Consider the following 10245-nt stretch of genomic DNA (forward strand, 5'->3'; position numbering starts at 1 on the left):
GAGTTCATATTTACTTCTTTTTTTTCAATTTTAATGAATTTTTGCATATAAATGTTTACTCGGCGTCGAAAGTTATGGGTTCAATTGAATCCATCGGCAGAATACTACATCCGCCCCTATATATAGGTTAATCACTGTATACCAAACCACAATATTAATTAAGCCTTTGCTACCAATTTGTAAAGAGACGGGCATGTTTATCTCTCATTTAGTTTTTGAGGAGGTCCGATTTTATGTCCCTCACCTTCATATGTTCACTTTCTGGTTATCAAATTACAAGGTAGGAATCTATGTCAAACCTCTACAACGTCAAGGCGATTTTAATTTAAAAATATATACACCAATACATTGTTTTTAATATATTCTTAAAAAATCCTTACGTTATATAGGGGATCAAGAAAGAGGGCGGGAATACAGTGAGAATTGAATTGACACCTATTGTAGGTACATCATCAATATACATGAAGTGTGTAGCAAAACACTAAAGGAGGAAAACAATTTGAAAAGGAAAGAGAAAGGGTGTATACGGGTGAAACCGGGCCCATGGGACACCCTGGTTTCCAATAAGGTAAATCCAGCAAGAGACGTCATGATAAAAAATCGGAATCGAGGCGAGAGTCTCATCGAGCCAGGGTCCGGGGGCACATCACCCACCCACGGAAAAATCGGGGCCATGACCCCGGGATCGGTCAAAATCCCAAAAGACTTCAAAGAGTGTTGTCAGGCAACCGAGCACGATTAACAGAAGGCCGTGACATCCGTGACCAGCCGGGTATCACGGCATGGATCTCTGTACGTACCAGCAGAAATTCGTGATCAGTTAAACAAAAGATTTTTACCTTTTATGCAATTGTACCTACGGTAAAATTTTTCTACTATATAAAGGGGGTCTGATTATTCATTAGACACTGTAACACACATATCAAGGAAATATACTATTATTTTCTCTGTTATTCAAAGTTCTTGTTCTTGTTCAACAGTGCTTGGTCATTGTGAGTCCGAGATCGAGGGCGGATATTTTATTAAAGCTGTTGTTAAGTCCGAAATCCTCCTCCTCAAGTGGTTTGATAATTTATTACCTCCTTTATCCGTTTAATCTAACGCAATTTATCGTTTGTATCGAATTAATCAACATATCCTTAAAACCACAAACAAATTTAGTTATTATCCATTTTTTAGGGTAAACAAAGGGCTCTTAAAAAATTAGGAATATCGGGATTCTCACATTACCTACTTTGCATATACAAACCAAAAAAACAGAAATATGGCCAGCGTTGTAATATCAAGTTAGCCATGTCAAAATAAAAAGGGAAAATGGTCAAATATACCCCTCTACTTTAGTATATCATTCATATCTATCCTTTGTTATACTATGGGCCCATATTTACCCTTAGCGTTAGCCAAACTTTTAAAAATGTCATCCACCTAACGGAAAGCCACCAGATTAATAAAATAATCATCTTAAAAAAAATTCATTAACCCAAACCCGTTAAACCCATCATTTAAAAATATGAAACATAGATTTCTGAGACGTCTTAACATATTTTATTTATTTATAGAGAGACCGGGAATGATGGTGGAAGTAGGATTAGTAAGAATTTATATTTTTGGTTATTAGTTGTTCATGGTGGCATTAGGATGTCATGTTATCACTTTGTCTAATGTAATACACACTTGACAGTTGGTTTGTATGTTAGTAACAACCGATATATACTTTAATAAAACTTGTATTTGGTTAATACATTAAGTTAGTGTACTTAGATTGTTAAGTTGCTTTCCAACTTGTTGGTGTACTATCTTTCATTCTTGATGAATTCCTCGGACTGTAGCTTGATATTAAATTGAATCTCCTCTAATTATTTTCTAATTTTTATTCATTATAAGTTTAGTTATTACTAAGAATTATGAGTATCATATCCTATATCTTGGAATCTAACTTTGGTTCTTAAGGGATGATTTAGAAATAATTACTTGTTGCCCAAATGCTTAAAGCATGATAAGAAAATCATGGTGCGTAAATACTCATCAACAAAGGCTCACTGTTGGAGTAAGAAATACTTCGGTAGGTACCTTAAGACTTCAGAACTGCCAACCTAATAAGATGCTATAAATATTCAAGTCATGGTGGAAAGAAAATGATGAATACTCGGTACACTTCGACATGGTAGAAAAAACAAAGAGAGAAGCTAGAAGAAAAAAATAAAAATTAGAAAAGGTAAAATATAATAAACACACAATAAGGATATTAAAAGAATTGGGACTCAATGTATAAATAAATATATGGTTATCGATATTTTTATGTCTTTCACTTCTTGAATTCAACAAGTGACTACGAAGGAGATGAATAATATGTGAGGAAGAAGTGCAGTAAATAAAAGGGGTTTAACGGGTTATTAATAGGTTTTAAAAAAATAGGTATTTTTTTAATTTGGTGGCTTTCCGTTAGGTGGAGGGCATTTTTAAAAAGTTTGCCTAACGGTAAAGGTAGAGACGTCTCGATAGTATAACGGAGGATAGATGTGAACAATATACCAAATTAGAGGGGTATATTTGACCATTTTCCCAAATAAAAAAGATAGAAAACTTCTGGTAATTGAATAATTTCCAAATATTCTTGTAATTGAGAAAATATAGAAAATATTCTGATAACAAGTTGATTAAGGTCAGTTTAATTCTAAAATCAGTTGTTAGATCAGTTTCTCACAGGATTTCCAAACATGCATGCTAGTATAAGGACTCAAAACCTTGGTCCACGTCCTACAGAAGCAGGCAAGTTATGATTTCACGATCGTTGTTTTCATTTCGAATTATATATATGTATAATTTTTTTTAGAAATGTATATATAATATGTTTACACTTATTAATCTATTTCAAGGCAAAATCCAACTTAATAATAACAATTGTGACATGTACGCCATGATATTGAGACATACCCTAAGAGTCAGGACTTGAATTTTATGGTTCGAGATTATAATCCTTTTAAGTTATTGGTAACTAAATTAATAATATATATTCATTGAATATCTTAATACAAATACAAGACTTGAACAAAAGCTAGTGGGTTCAACTAATACTGTGGCACCACCCCCGACCCTCGAAGTCGCAAAAATCCAAAAGCAGCAGTTCCAACATAAAATCTTTTGTTGATTCAACAGACAAAAACATCACTTGGATGATTTTTCCAATGAAATACTCAATTAATTTTTGAATTTCTGTCTTGAAAAAACAAAGAAACTTAGCAACTCAAATTTCACTGCGCTGTTCAGTTTTATTAATGTGTAGGTATTATCGAATCTATGAAGAAGGAAAAGATTAGGAAAAATAATAAGACAAAAAGAGCAAGAGAAAAGAAAATAAGCAGGATTTGATTCTCACCTCATGTTCTCAGTTTTCTTTAGGTTACTCCAACTCTCCTTTAGCTTTTTTTTTTTTTTTTTTCTCATTCGGTGTTCGGTACTCATATTGTGGCCCACTAAATTCGAATTCGTGTCGAAAAGTTTACAGTGGAGGGAGGGGGTAAAGCGCTCTCTAACAAAGACGACTACATACCCGGACTCAAACCCGAGACCTCTGAGTATGGATGATGGAGTCCATCACAACCCTTGTTCGTCTCCTTTAGCTCTTTCTCTTCTGAAGACCTAAAATATATCAGGTTTAAAGTTAAAAGTGCCAAAAGTTCTTTGAAAAACGACTAAATCAACCAAATCAAATCTTATTCAAACAATCTTAGGTTTTGATAAAAATCTCCAACACTATTGAACAATTAGCTAAGGTAGGTTTTTATTTTTGTAAACAAACAGAAAAAAAAAAGAACCGAATAATATGATGGTAATATTTCTATAATTCAATCAAACTACATCAAGAAAATAAAGCACACACTGTGTGTGTGAGAGAGAGATGAAAGACAACTTCTGATCTATCAGGTTGAGATACCATTAATAATCAGAACTTCACTTGCCAGGAAAGAATAATCACAGATCTACACAGTCCTCATTTCATCAGCAGGGTCTTCAAAAAGAGCAGTGAACAGTCTCAAAATAAAACAAAGATCCAAATTCACCTGTTAGATTTTGAAAAAATAAAAATAAAAATAAAAAACAGATCGATCTGACAAGAACATTGTTTCAGTACTGAACTGAAATACAGTAAAAATAAAACAAGGTAAATCCATATATCTTGACAAAAACTGAACAAACCGTACTATACTTCTGGGGTCTGAATTTCTCCTTTTGCTTAGAGTGTCAGCCTTAAAAGAAAGTACTCTGGTTAGCATAGGCACGACCAGACATTTATGAGTTCTGAATTTTCTATTAAAATTTATAGCTCGTTTAGTTACCTCAGCTCCAGTAAGTTAGGTAGTCGTTTATTGCTAATGCAGCATCATCAAGATTCTCACCTCCAAAAAGGCCATGGTCGTTAATCATCATGCCTTTATAATATGTGAATCTTGATGATGCTACATCTGCAAACAACAACTGCGTTGACCGTTCAACCATCGACCCAGAAACCCTATTTTATCTGTATCGCTTCAATTTTATGAATGTCTTCAAGTGGACCAGAAAACCCTATCCTTCAACCATTAAAAATGGTTATCATAAATGCTTTACATAGACATATTTATAGGGGGGAAATCTAAGTACATCCATATCTTGGAACAATGGAGTAACAATTTTAGCTACAATAGTGGACTATCTAGCCACTAGAGATTTCATCATTTTCAGAATAAAAATCAAACATAAAGAAAACCTTATTTCTTTGGAACGTTAATGGTTCTTGCTCCACAAAAAGATAAGTAAGGAGAAAATTAACATATAAATAACAGATAAAACCAAAAGAAAAAAAAAATTAAGACTCCAAATTCTTTCCTTTCCTCTTGGGTTTTTAGATAAGATTTTTTTCACAGGTTCCAGCATATGTTGAGCAGAAAAGGATAAGCTAATTCAGTACACCAAGAAATAGATTAAAATATATAATTAAATAACCTCATAGAAACATATTTCAAGACTCCTTGTCAAATAAGTAGAAAAATAGCGGAAAAATAGGAAAATAATTGCATGATAAAAGGGAATTAACAATAATCCTAGAGTGATCTCTAGGAAGAATGGAGTCTGCATATTTCTTTAAGCTTGTTGTATGTGAGAGAGTAAGAGAAGCATATATAGTGGAATAGAAAGGGAATATATATATATATATATATATATATATATATATATATATATATATATATATATATATATAGAGAGAGAGAGAGAGAGAGAGAGAGAGAGAGAGGTTATTAAATATTTATAAATAATTAAATGTAAAATTTCTTTTACTAGAAATTCATTAAATATCTATAAATAATTAACTGTAAACCAAGTTATCATTGTTTATTAACTAAAAATTATTATAGGAACACTTATTTTAAATTTTGGATGTCTTACTTTTATTTTTTTGAGGTACTATACTACTTTTAATTTTTAATTTTTTTTGTTTTCTTGTGAAACTTTTTGATTGGCCCATGCTTGTTGTGTGGATGTGGTACCATCTTAACCAAACCCTAATTTTCTTCCGAGAAATACTATGGCAAAAGGGCATTAGGGCACGGGGCACCCTAATTATTTTAAGCTTGCACTTTAATGCAAAACTCTTTTATTTCATAAAAGATAAAAAATATGATTCGAAAGTTGTAAACAAATTACTCCTTAAATTGGCTTATTTTTCTTTATTTCTTTTTGGAATTTAAATGGCAGTGATCTAAAATGTAGATAACTTTAAAGTTTAATTGTTTCGACCAGTTAACATGGCTTCTGTATGTTCGTTAAATGTGAATCATAAATATGATAGGGACAATGAGAAAGAAAAAGAAGAATTTGATAGAGATTTAATAGTATACAGCTTTTTAATCCATTTAGCGCTTATGGACCCCAACCTCGGTGATCTATCCATCTCCGATATGAAGTTTGAACGAAACTAAGTGAAGGTCCAACCGATTAATGTTAAAGAATCGTTGGGTGAGTTGTGGTTATGGGTAAAATACTATTTGTACCACCCTATGCTTAACAACTACCAACATATCAAGATCCACATTCGAATTAGTTCCTCGTCTAGAGGCCACCGTGTTCGTTCCAACGATCCAACAAACGATGCAAAATAATGATATCTTTCTTTCCATAACCAACGACTCACGCCAATGGGATCTTCTTCTAAAGCTTTCAATTTTCCTAGACAAATGAATGCTATGTTGAAGATGGACAAGTTATATTATCTAAACTTCAGAGCTAGATAAAAGGAGAAACATTTTCCTCTATCATAAAAGTAATTAGCACCAATTCTAATATGCTGAAAGGCATAGCTACAAATTACAAGGAATTGCTCCTTCATTTTTTTTTTTTTTTTTGTGGATGCTAATATATGGATAACCCCCACGATTATGGTGATTTTTAACTAAAAGTTTACTGCACTCAGTATTAGGTTATTTAATCCTGAAGTTATAGATTTGAAATGGGCCTAGTTAAGAATAATAATGGTATGACAGGATTTAGTTGTGAACTTTGTCGAAAGGATCTTTACACAAATAGCTGGACGGATTTGTTTTTTAATTTTCATAGCCAGTATACATAGATTATACATTTATTATATATGATTAAATATATATTATACATGTATTATACATAAGTAATCAAGATTTATAGCTTGTTTGGCCGAGTTTCAAAAATCAGCTTATTTTGATAAGTGTTTTACTCAAAAGTACTTTTAGTGAGAAGCGATTTGTTTTGGCTAATTAATTTGAAACGCATTTCTGAGCAACAATTAGCGTTTGGCCAAGCTTTTAAAAACTGTTTCTAAGTGTATTTTTCTCAAAAGTGCTTTTGAAGAGAAGCTATTTTTTTTTGGCTTTTCCAAAACTAATTCTGCTTCTCCTCTAAAGCACCTTTTTTTCCTTCCAAAAACTTAGCTAAATACATCAACTTTGAAAAAAAAAATATTTTTTTGAAAAAAAGAAAGTACTCTTAGGATTAAAAAAGCTTGACCAAACAGGCTATTAGACTCTTAAGCGGACAAATCCACTTTTGAGGAGTCTAATTGGTGACTTTTTTCGATCAATTCACTGCAACTGTGTTATCCCGTCATCTACTCTTCTTTGCTCGCCACCCAAGTTCCCAAGTTTTCTTCTTTTCTTTTTGGACAACCATCATTTTTTCTCATCGGTAGTCGAAAAAGTATACTATAAAATTTATACATATATATATATATATATATATATATATATATATATGATTATACTATCTTTAGGAGTTGCATTGTAAATTGTAATTAACCCTAAAATGCGCATCTCCCTTCCTTCCCTTAATATTTTGGTTGGTAGATATTGTGTGTCCTTAGACTATATAGGGAGCTACGTAAATATATACCTCTCTGTGTTTTAACTCGTTATAGAATGTAACTTGCTTTATTCTATTTTTAAGTTACAAATCTTATTTAATATTTTATGAATTGCTTCTTGTAGATATCTTTAATGATTTGATGGTGTAAAAATTCTTTTACGTCATTTTTTCACTAAACAACTATGGTAGCTTTTCAGGTTTAGTTTAACTCGTAGGGAATCTTCTCTAAATATCTCAAACATTGAGCCTCTAAAACGTGTTCTGCAAAGTAATTAGGAAATTATTGTACTCCAAACCGACCTTCTATTGTAATCTTTAACTACTGTTATTATCTCTTGATTAGAACAAAAGAATGACTAATCCAAACCAAATTTCGACAGAGGGACGGGGGACCAGACATATGGGAATAAAAAAGAGAAAGAAAAAATGGGATCAAATCTAAGGCAAGATTTTTTCCAAAAAGTCGTCAGAATATTTTTGATAAATAAATGAAGTTTGAACCACTCAGTTTGTCTTATAATCTTTTGATAGTCCCATGAGATATTATGGGATTCGAACCCTAAAGTTCAGTAGTATAAGAATGGAGGGTTTACCACTAATTAAGCTCCTATGTGATACCCACTCAAAAAGGTACTAATTTGGTAATCCATTTGAAGAAGAATTTAAATCTTGAACTTTACCCTTAACAAGAGTCGAAAATGAGTCTTAAATTAAGCAATGTTGCTTATCTCTATCGAATCAATAAAAAGGAAAAGAGCCTCACGAATCTTGTTTTTTGTACTTCAAAAACAAAAAATAAACTAAAAAGGTTTTTAGAAAATGATATTTCCTCCATTTCAATTTATATGACATATTTTTCTTATTAGTCTGTTTCAAAAATGATTTTATATTTTAAAATAATTTAATTTTAAACTTCTTATTTTATCTATTGTATCTTAATTTGAAAAATTTTATGGTGTGAAACATGAACTAAGAGTCCGTTTGGACATAAGAATTTTTTCACTTTTTTTCGAAAATATTTTAATTTTTTTCGAAATTTTTTTATTTTTTTTCGAAATCAATGTTTGGCCATAAAATTTTCAATTTTCACTTGAAGATGAATTTTGAAATTTTTCGAAAATTTGAAAAACTCCAAAAAACTGTTTTTCAAAATTTTCACTCAAATTACTCACAAAACTTCAAAAACAACCCAAAATTATATTCATGTTCAAACACAACTCTAATTTTCAAATACTATTTTCACTTAAATTTCTTTTTTTTTTTAAATATTACAATATTTATGTCCAAACGCCCACTAAGAACAAAATAATAAAGAAGCGGAGACATAAGAATTTGGTTGGACGGTGTTACACAGATAAAACCTGAATGAAATAAATACTCTAGGTAGCATTTGATTATAAAGCTTTGAATTCGAGGTGACAGAGAACCTGAACGCACTTTGCCTCTGTTACAAAAAAACAAGAAAAAGCATCAAAGTAAATTTTGGTATTTGGTATTAGATTAGGTAAGATTCTCTGCCATCAAAATTTATGATTGTGGTGAAATATATAAGATTTTTTTTATTCTTTATAAAAGATTTTTGGAATAGAAAAATATTAATAAAGAGTGGTTCTTCTTTAAATAGATCTTACACAGTGCAAATTTATTTTTTTCACGATAGAAAATGATTACTATTGAACAGCGAATGAAAAATCAAAAAAATCCAGCATTTATGACCAGAAAAAAGAGAAAAAAGGAAGCATCCACCTGAAGATGGGGTCCAGTTTCCGTACAATCTGATTCGGCTTTGCCAGCATTCCCATCTGATATTGTCGCGCCTCTCTCTTTCTAACTTTGGCAGTTGCTTTCCACATTCCAATTATATACTGCTGTTACTATCTTGTCAAAAAAAAAATAAATAAATAAATTCGAGAATATCGAACTAAATTTAATTTTTTGATTTTTCTTAAATATATAGGGTTCTTATAAGTTGATCGAATAATTAAGTTAGATTTTATTTTTATATAAAAAATCCAAAAAAAAAAACATTGAAATGAAATGAGCTATTTCCTATTGAGCTTTCTCTCTCTCTATATACTATATAATATATGTGTGTGACCGTCCTGTTTCAAATGATATAAAAAGAACTAAAGAAGAGATAGCATTACGGAGTTGTAGCTAGGATTTAAAGTGCGTGAATTTTGAATTCTAAAAAGGATAACTTATCGGGTTCTTAAAAAATTATTTTTACGTATTAAGTGAATTGAGAACATGATACTTAATAGGAAGATGTGGAAATCGAGGATTAATGTTGTGAGTTAGTAGGTAGTCGCACGATTTTTTTTCTCCATACCAGTAGTATTAGTATTACGCCCATTTTCGATTACTACATGTTGTTTGTTTCGATTATCTTATTTTCTTGTTGTGGTTACTGCTTCTCTTTCATGACTTTTCCACCGTATTTATTTTTTATGACTGTTGAGCCGATGGTCTATCGAAACAATTTCTCCACTTTCGCAAGATAGAGGTAAGGTTAGCTTACATACAACCCTTCTAGAGCCCACTTATGAAATTTCATTGAGTATTTATTGTTGTTGAAATAAATTTCTGATATAACATAAAGTTTTGACCAAAACTACTGAATTCTAGTGCCGCTACATGGCAAGTTTATGAGACGCATTCCTCGGTCATAAAGTGGACAAGTAAACAAAAAATTAAACTTAATAAGGAAAAATTAACTAACGCGACATACTTCAAACACTATATACACAACTTATTAAACACTCTCTAGGAGCTACTTTTCTTATTTACATTAATTAATAGCCATTACTTTTTTTAATCTTTTCGGCGCTTAGGTTATCTTTTATAGACGTTGTGATCGACTTGAACCATTCTGTT

General features: G+C 31.3%; 1 long non-coding RNA gene across 3 annotated transcripts; it reads right to left on the reverse strand.

The window, feature by feature from the left end:
- Positions 1–384: 384 nt before the first annotated feature.
- On the reverse strand, positions 385–5150 carry LOC107826871 (uncharacterized). Of its 3 annotated transcripts, XR_012695026.1 has the most exons (5): positions 4338–5150; positions 4198–4247; positions 3935–4061; positions 3551–3639; positions 385–790 (listed from the first exon to the last, which is right to left on the reverse strand). It is a non-coding gene; the product is annotated as an uncharacterized LOC107826871 (long non-coding RNA). The 3 variants fall into 3 exon arrangements; XR_012695025.1 differs by lacking the exon at positions 385–790 and having other exon boundaries at positions 803–3639; positions 3960–4061; XR_001657374.2 differs by lacking the exon at positions 385–790 and having other exon boundaries at positions 803–3639.
- Positions 5151–10245: the final 5095 nt, after the last annotated feature.

Source organism: Nicotiana tabacum, chromosome 9 (genome assembly GCF_000715075.1).
Source record: "Nicotiana tabacum cultivar K326 chromosome 9, ASM71507v2, whole genome shotgun sequence".
NCBI lineage: Eukaryota > Viridiplantae > Streptophyta > Magnoliopsida > Solanales > Solanaceae > Nicotiana > Nicotiana tabacum.